We start from the raw sequence: 9,314 nt of genomic DNA on the forward strand, positions 1-9,314 counted from the left end.
CTATGAGCCTCGTACTTTTCGCGAAGCCAACTTTAACCCTTTATGGCAGCAAGCAATGATAGAAGAATTGCAAGCACTTACCAAGACAAAAAATTTGGGACTTGGTTGATTTACCTTCACATAAGTCAGTCTTTGACTGTAAATGGATTTTTAAAATTAAGACACGAGCAGATGGTTCAGTTGAACGATATAAATCTCGCCTTGTTGCTAAGGGATATACTCAAGAATATGGTATTGGTTATGAGGAAACATTTGCTTCTGTCGCTCGATTGACCTTGGTTCATAGACTCAATGTAGTAGCTGCTAGCAAAAGATGACAACTATTTCAAATGGATGTAAAAAATGCATTCCTTAATGGTGAACTAACAAAAGAAGTGTATATGCAACCTCCACCTGGGTATGATCATCCTCCAAATAAAGTTTGTAGACTCCGCAAAACTCTTTATGGTCTTAAACAAGCTCTTAGGGAGTGGTTCGCCAAATTTAGCTACATCATTGGTAATCTTGGTTTCAAATCCAGCTCTTAGGATCATGCATTGTTTTTGCGCAAAACAGATCAAGGTTGTACCTTAATTTTACTTTATTTGGATGACATGATAATTACTGGTGATGACACAAATGGAATTCGCGATCTCAATAATTTTCTACATCAACAAGTTGAAATGAAAGATTTGGACATTTAAGTTATTTCTTGGGACTTGAAATAGCTTCCGACAAATCCGGTTACTATTTATCACAAGCTAAGTACGCAAATTATCTCATATCTCGAGCTGGTATTACTGACACAACAGTTGTTAACACACCCTTTGACTCCACAGAACATTTGGCTGCTACTGATGGTACTCCACTAAGTGATGAAACATTTTATCGACAACTAGTTGGTAGTCTTATATATCTTACTGTCACTCAGCCAGATATTGCATATGGTGTTCATATCGTGAGTCAATTTATATCATCTCCTCGTACAACTCATTTCTCTATCGTTCTTCATATATTACGATACATTAGAGGAACTTTATTTCATGGACTACATTTTGCTCACTCTTCTCCTTTTGCTGATTGGGTAGGTGATTCAACTGATCGTCGATCTACTATTGGCTATTGTTTCTTTCTTGGCACATCTCTCATTTCATGGAGAAGTAAGAAACAAACCGTTGTTTCTCGTTCTAGTACAGAATCTGAATATTGTGTTTTTGCAGATACTACCTTTGAGCTTCTCTGGTTACAATGGTTACTTCAAGATATGGGTGTTCCTTCATCTGTTGCTATTCTACTTTTCTGTGATAATAATAGTGCAATGCAGATTGCTCATAATGATGTATTTCACAAACGTACCAAACATATAAAAATAGATTATCATCTGACACGACATCATGTTGTTAATGGTACCATACAATTGATTCTCATTTCTTCGCAAGCTCATATTGCTGGCATTTTTACCAAATCTCATCCTCCTCAATGTTTTTCAAAATTTAGTCTCCAATCTAAAGATGATCAATTCTCTTCCACCTTGAGCTTGAGGGAGGGTGTTAGTGAATATAATATAATAATATATTATATTGATATATTATTATATTAATTCTATAATATATTATATTATATTTCTTTATATTTCTAATGTAACTCATGTACAAATACCTCTATTATATTGAATAAAGAAGTACACTATTATTCTCTTTCTCTTAATCTTCTAACATCAACAGTGAAAACAAATGAGATATGGCAAAATGATACATTCTTATCCCACAACTCACTCTACGAATGAGTTCTGAGTTTTTTGTGAAGGGCATACTTTCTTAAAGGGCTTCCATACAATGAAAAACAAAAGGAGATAGTGGATAATCCTATTTTATCCTTCGAGGGCTCTCGAAAAATTCCCAAGAACTTTCATTTACAATGATAGAAAACTTAACCGTCGACAAAAAAAATATAATCTAGCCAATCCATTTCACACCCATTCTCATTTTGTCCATGACATCAAACAAAAAATCTCAATTGACGTGATAATAAGCTTTTTCGATGTCCACACTTGTGTGGATCTTTTGATTTTTGTCTAAGAAAAGTAATACAAGCATACATATAAACATGTACAAGTATAAAGTGTAAGAATGAAAACAAATCATATATATACAAGTAAATAAAATCCTTGGTTACACGGGAATTCTATGTTCGGGCTCTCAATCGGTAGGGATATCTCGATTGGATGCTTGCCTCCACAGTCGACCTCGATCAAAAGGTCCTAGCCAAAATGTCAAGAACACACAATAGACCAAAATCGACCAAAATAGAATTTTTATGTTCTCTATGTTTTTTGGGAAAACAGTTAATACCATTTCATTAAAAATCCCAAAAGTGGGAAGGTAAAGATTCAAAGCTAGACAAACCCTAACTATGATTAAAAGTTGACAATCAAAAGACTCTAAAGAAACTGATTAATAGTTTTCACAAAAACAAACAACAGAGATTACAAACGAAAAGAATAAAATCAAAAACAGATCCTAACTACCCCAATTAGGGTGTTTATTTCCATATAAACATGTTGCTTCATAAGACATTCTTCCCATTCCCTTCCCCTTCCCCTCTCTCTTGCGATGTAAGGAGATTGAATTGAAGAAAATGAAGAGGCTTGCTTATTCCCATTGTGTAATATTTATTTGTACGAACTCGTGCTAATCTGATAGAAATAGTTCTTTTTCAGGACTTCAAGTTTCTTATCTTTGTTGTCCTCTACTTGAATTTTATGATTCTTGTATTTGTTTCCTTCAGTATCAACTTTGGTATTTTCTACATCAGCCTTGATATCTCTTGCTTCAACTTAATTAGTCTGAATATATTTCTCTTTGGTTTCCTCTACTACAACATGACTTGTTTGAGAATCAACTCCATTCTTCTTAAATCACATTGCTTTCTTCCTTTTCAAAGTCCTCACTAACTTCAACTTCTTGCTCTTCCTCCACATTTTTCTCTTTGTTGATAGACTACTCTATTTTATTTTCCTGCATTTTTTCTTCTTGATCTTTCAATATTCTCTTCTCCTCTTCTTTAGATTGAGCACATTTCGTACTAACATATTGGAAATTGTTACAGAATGAACACTTGTATGGCCTCCACTTATAAGTGATCCCCATGATAGTATATTTTCCTTTTCTGTCAACCACTTTCATTTTATCTGGCAATGTGCTTCGAGGATGCACCTCAATGCTAATTCTAGCAAAAGAAATACGTTCTCCTCCTTCAGTAATTGAGTCCATATATAATGATCTACCCAATAAATCTGCAAAATGACTAAGAGTTTATACATTATACATGTGTGCATGGATATTCTAAAGTTTGAATCATATTTGAGTTGTTTTCTTAGGTTTACTTAATAGGTTCAAATCTTTAGACCATCTTTCCAACTTAATGCATATGGATTCAATATATGTATGCCCATTTTTCAAAATTTCATCTAGATTTAATCTCTTCTTAAATTTCAGAAAGTAGAGATCATGTACATTTGTTGAAATGTTTTCTAGTTTTTTTTTCCTCCCATTGCTTCATAAGTGTCTCTTTGGTGACTATGAAGGAAACTCTATTCTTCCTATATAGTTTCCCACCACTACATTTTTCTATTCCTTAATACAATTTTCTTCTACTGCAGCAGACAATTTAAATTCAAAAGGAGAATTCAGTACCTCTATTTTTGTCTGTAAATTTCCCAAGTAGATATTTTTTTTGTATGCATGATCTTCAGCCTTTTTCTAATGTTGTTTTTCTAGAATTTATTGATTTTCCATGTAAAATTACTTCTAATAGTATAGGTCTTCTATTTGGGAGCCTTCATTAACTCTCTCATTGTTGCAACAAACCATTTTACTATCACTTCATATTCATCTTTTTGAGTAAATTTCAGTCTTGGAGATAGTGAATATTAAGTTGGACTGTTGTTTTTTATATTTTCTCTTTACTAAGTACAATCTCTCATTTTTTAGCATGCATTAGGAGTTTTGTGATTTATTTTTTAGTCCAAATAAATTAGCACTTTGATTATACCATATCATTCAAACTCCTTCTTTCTTCTCCTTGATCACTGTATGTTTTCCAAAGGCTTTTGGGCAGCTTTTTGTTGCTTTCCTACACTTTTTCGTTAATTACTTCTTCAACTATTCTATTCATTTTCTTCTCTACAGTTTTTTGACTCCTTTAAGAATAAAGTCTTGCACTTCTTTCGTCTTGTTGTTTTTCCTTTTACCCATATTCTAATCAGACTTCAGAATAGGGGGGGTTAAAGTCAGAGCAACAATCTTGAAGCGACCTTATTCATACCCTAGGCAGTTTTTCCCCGATGTGTCGAACGTGTCAGACGTGCCGACTACCAAATCAACCGAATTGCACGACCGTGCAACTGTGCCGAATGTGCCAAATACGCTGATTGTGCCGAACGTGCTGATTATGCCTAACGTGCCAACGATTTTGATTCCTGTGAAATTCTTGTTGAATATGAGAATGTGCACATTTTTTGGAAAGAAATTCAAGATTTTGTAGTCATAAAATTCTCGCAAAAAATCTTTAGAGCTTTTCTTTCTCTAGAGTTTCAGATAATTCATGTTTTAGTCATTTTCTTTATGTTTTTATATTTTATTATATGTTTATGTATTCTATTATATGTATTATATTTTTAAGTATAGCCACTGGTGAAAAAGGGGTCAAAACTGAGAGTAAAAACTCTCGGTTTTTACCCTATAACTTTCGGTATAGACCCAATTCCGAGACTTAAGTTAACTCTCATCATCCCTCGGTATTGACTCTGTCGTTAAAAACAATTGGGCATTTATCGAGAGATATCGTAGAGTTTTCGGTTTAGATAACCGAGAGAAAAACTGAGAGTTGTATGGAAACTTTCGGTTTTTCTTCAAAGGGAAAAACCGAAAGTTGTTCAATTAACTTTCGGTTTTTCCCTTTCAAGAAAAACCGAGAGTTATTCAATTAACCTTCAGTTTTTCCCTTTTAAGAAAAACCGAGAGTTATTCAAATAACTTTCGTTTTTTCCTTGAAGAAAAACCGAAAGTTGTTCAATTAGCTTTCGGTTTTTCCCTTTGAAGAAAAAACGAAAGTTTTCCAATTAACTTTAGGTTTTTCCCTTTGAAGAAAAACCGAGAGTTATTCAAATAACTCTCTGTTTTTCTTCAAAGGGAAAAACCGAAAGTTGTGCAATTAACTTTCGATTTTTCCTTTTCACATATAACCGAGAGGTATATGAAGAACTCTCGGTTTTGACCTTCGAAGAAAAACCGAAAGATTCCATTTAACCGATTGTTTTACAAAATAGCCCGATTGTTTTGTGCTCAACCGAAACCTGTTCAGCCAAACCAATCAATTCATATAACAAATACATTCATAAAATAAATGATCATTCCAAAATTCTCAAACAAATCATCCAAACAACATGTTTTACATTAACCATTAAACCTATTCAATCAATTCATACAGTCGAAACGTCTTAGAATTAGTTGGTGGGGGGAGGAGGTGGTTGATATTACCACATAAACATTTCAAAACTCTCTAATCTTGCATTCAATTCTAACATTTCCTTCTCCTGTTTTGCACTTTCTCTATCCATTCTTGAAATCAATTCTACCTTTTCCGCTTGTATTTGATTAATCGTTTGAGTTTTTTCTTCATCCCTTTTCTTCAATTCCTCCAGTTCCATCGCCATTCTTTGATTCTCCTCAAACAATCAATCAGTGGCTCGTTGAGAATTGTTGGAACTTCGAAGATCCTCACGAAAGTGTGTGGGTCAGACGCCTGATCCCATACCGAATACTCTCTCATACTTTTGGCGTCCGAACACTCTCTTCGTCAACTCAAAGTCATATATTTCCGGTTCGTTACTTCTTACTTCCTCCATCTCAACCTGCACATTTGAAATAATTTGTCATTTATATAATAATAAATAAACTAGTTATAAGTAATTTATTTAAATTCAATTCACTTACAATTTTCTTTTGCACGCGTTCGTTCGGGACGGGGGTTGGGTTTTCTTTTGTCGGTTTTGGGGTACGGGTCCTCTTGAACACTTCAACGACAGATGGTGCCCGTCCCATTTCAATCGCCTGTTGAAATAAAAAATTTATATAATTAATAACAATTTTTATATTAAGTTATTACAAATAATGTACTTACCAACTCTTCTTCAACTTGAGCAAACGATCTACTTCCCGTATGATGTGGGAATTTCAGATTCTTTCTGTTAACAATATTTGTACTATTGTTTTTCTGAATTTCAAATAAACAAAATAAAGTTAGAATAACTAATATCATATTTTATTTGAATTATAAAACAGTACTTTAAATTTTTTCGTAAAGAAATGGTTGCGACACACAAACTCCCAATCATCTCGATCGTAGTCTGGTGGAGGATTGGCCAGTACCGCCGCCTCGTCTCCTTGATGGACGCGGATATATTCCTTGTTCAAATCTGAGCGTCATCTATCCCATATCTGTTTGGCGTGTCCCAATCCGGTCTTTCGAAAAGAATCAATAAGACCATTAGTAGCCTCGAACAGATCCTGAAAATAAAAACATTCAAATGTTATAAAAAAATTATTGAATGATTAATATATAATTAATTATTAATTATTACCGTCATAGCAGTCCAAATGTAATCCAATTGGTCAGCACTTAATGCCTTCCACTTCAAAAGACGGTGTGAAACGGCTGAGGGGTCCCGCACAACCGACCCCACATGTCTAGACCAACTTGTTCTTCCCTCGTCATCACCGTCGGGCCTCCCATCTACCTCTCTAAAAGTCAGAGGAATCCTTGTCCCCGCTGGCCTCTTAGATAGCGCAATATTCTTGTTCTTCCCCGTCTCTTGCGGGCAGAAGATTCTTCAAAATTATCAAATTCATAATTAAATATGTGAATCAATTCAAACAATAACTAATTGTAAACAAGTTACCTGTCGATGATGGGTCGGGAGTGGATCTGTGCTCGTCCTCTTCATCCTCCTCTTGAGGCTCCTCGTGACCCTCGTCGTCAGCCTCATCGTCATCCCCCATATCAGCAAACGTATTCTCTACAAACTCTCCAGCCTCAGCAGCATCAACATCCTCGTCTACTGGGGGAGCAGTAGCTATCGGGATCACAGTAATAGGTGGTTGATCTCTAGAAGATGATTCTCGGAGCCTTAAGTTTTTTGATTGTGCAATGAGGATCTGGTACGGCTTAGACAGTTTGCTGGGTGTTTTCCTCATACTCCACCAAGGTTCTTTACTACCTTTAGACATTCTTAATGCATACCATTAATAAATGAGCGAATAATTGAAATAAAGTAGTAATAAGAATTAATATAAAGTAAAAAACATAAATCTACCTAATTAATTAATCTGAACTATATATTTGTAAACCGCGGTTTTATTTTTGTCACAATTTTCCAACCGGGTCGGGCTGACATATCAGGGGTGTAGAATACTTGTTTTGTTTGACTCGCCAATATATACGGGTCTTGACTTTGGATTTTTAAAATTCGGTTTACATTTATACTTACGAAGCCATATTTATCCACTTTCACTCTTAGTTCCTCCGAGTGTGTATCAAACCACTTACACTTGAATAAAACAACTCGTTTGTGAGAAAAATATTGCACTTCGATTATATCCGTTAAAACTCCGTAGCATGACATAGTTTCAGACCCGTTGAACCCTTCGACAACCACCCCACTATTTTGAGTGGTCAAACATTCGTCGTATTTTTCTCTATAGAATTTGTATCTGTTTATTTTACACCAAACATACATAGATGAGTACATACTTGGACCTTCTCCTAAAATCTTGAGGTCTCTTGATATGTCGTTAAATTCTGCTAATTGAGCGACCTATATATATACCCGAAATGTAGTCGTTAAAATAAATATAAAGAGTTAGGATATATATGGTTTATAATTTACTCACTCTATGCTTGAAAGAGGCGTCAAACGTTTCTCCACAGAACTCGTTGTTATTGCAATACTGCATATAATCACTGCAAATAGATCGAATATTAAATAGCATACTCTTTAATGCTAATTAATAAGAGCAACATAGAATCTTACATGTAAAAAGGTTCTGCTTCGGAGCAATTTTTCAAAATGTATGAATGAGCTTTCACTCGATCGATATAATCCAAGTTGTATATTTTTCCGTTAGATAGGTCTTCCAACGATGAAAATATTGAAATGCCCGAGATTTTAGTTTGTGCATTTTCTTGTTCTTCTTCCTCCATATACCTGGCACATAAACTAATACTCTCATTTACAAGATAACTCTCACTTATAGAGGCTTCGGGGTGGTTATTATTCCGCAAATATCTTTTCATTGTACCCATGTAATGTTCAAACGGATACATCCATCGATACTGAACAGGTCTCCCAAGAAAAGCCTCAAATGACAAGTGAACCGGGAGATGCATCATGATGTCGAAGATTGACGGCGGAAAAATCATTTCAAATTTGCAAAGTGTCAATGTAATATCCATGTACAATTGTTCGAGGTCCGCTTGAATCAACTCTTTGAAACACAACAACCGAAAGACCCGAGACAAATTTACTAACGCATCATACACATTATCTGGAAGTAATCCACGGGTTGCTAAAGGAATAAAATATTCCAACAAAATGTGACAATCATGACTCTTTAATCCCGAAATCTTTTTCTCTTCCAAATTTACACAACCCCCGATATTTGAGCAAAAACCATCAGGCAACTTGAGATCTTTCAAGAATTTACAAAGACGTTTTTTATTATCGGATGTCAAAGTGAAAGGCGCTTCTGGATAATAAACCACTCCTTTATCATTTATAGGATGTAACCATGATTTTATGCCTAAGAGTTGTAAGTCTTTACGGGCTTTAGGACCATCCTTAGTCTTCTCTTTCACATTCATTATTGTTTCCAACACGCTATCACAAATATTTTTCTCAATATGCATCACATCCAAATTATGTCTCAATAATAGTGATTTCTAATAAGGCAAACGAAAGAAAATGCTCAGTTTGTTCCAATTGTCTCCCCGCGTTTCATGATATATCTTGGTTTTCATGCTTAGATCCGTACTAAGAATTATGTCTTCTAGGTCTCGTGCTTGATCGTAACTTTCTTGCCCCGTTAACAATTTAGGGGGCTCTCTATAATCTGTTCGATCATCAAACGACTCTTTATCCCTTTTGTATTTGTACTTTGGTGGAAGGAAGCGTCTATGACCCATGTAACATTGTTTGGAACCATGAACCAATCGAAGAGATACTGTGTCGTTGTTACAATAGGGACAAACAAATTTCCCTTTCGTACTTCAGCATG

General features: G+C 34.9%; 1 pseudogene; it reads left to right on the plus strand.

Annotated features, from left to right (window-relative positions):
- The first annotated feature begins 329 nt into the window (after positions 1–329).
- On the plus strand, positions 330–2,819 carry LOC124932368 (annotated as a pseudogene).
- Positions 2,820–9,314: the final 6,495 nt, after the last annotated feature.

Source organism: Impatiens glandulifera, chromosome 1 (genome assembly GCF_907164915.1).
Source record: "Impatiens glandulifera chromosome 1, dImpGla2.1, whole genome shotgun sequence".
NCBI lineage: Eukaryota > Viridiplantae > Streptophyta > Magnoliopsida > Ericales > Balsaminaceae > Impatiens > Impatiens glandulifera.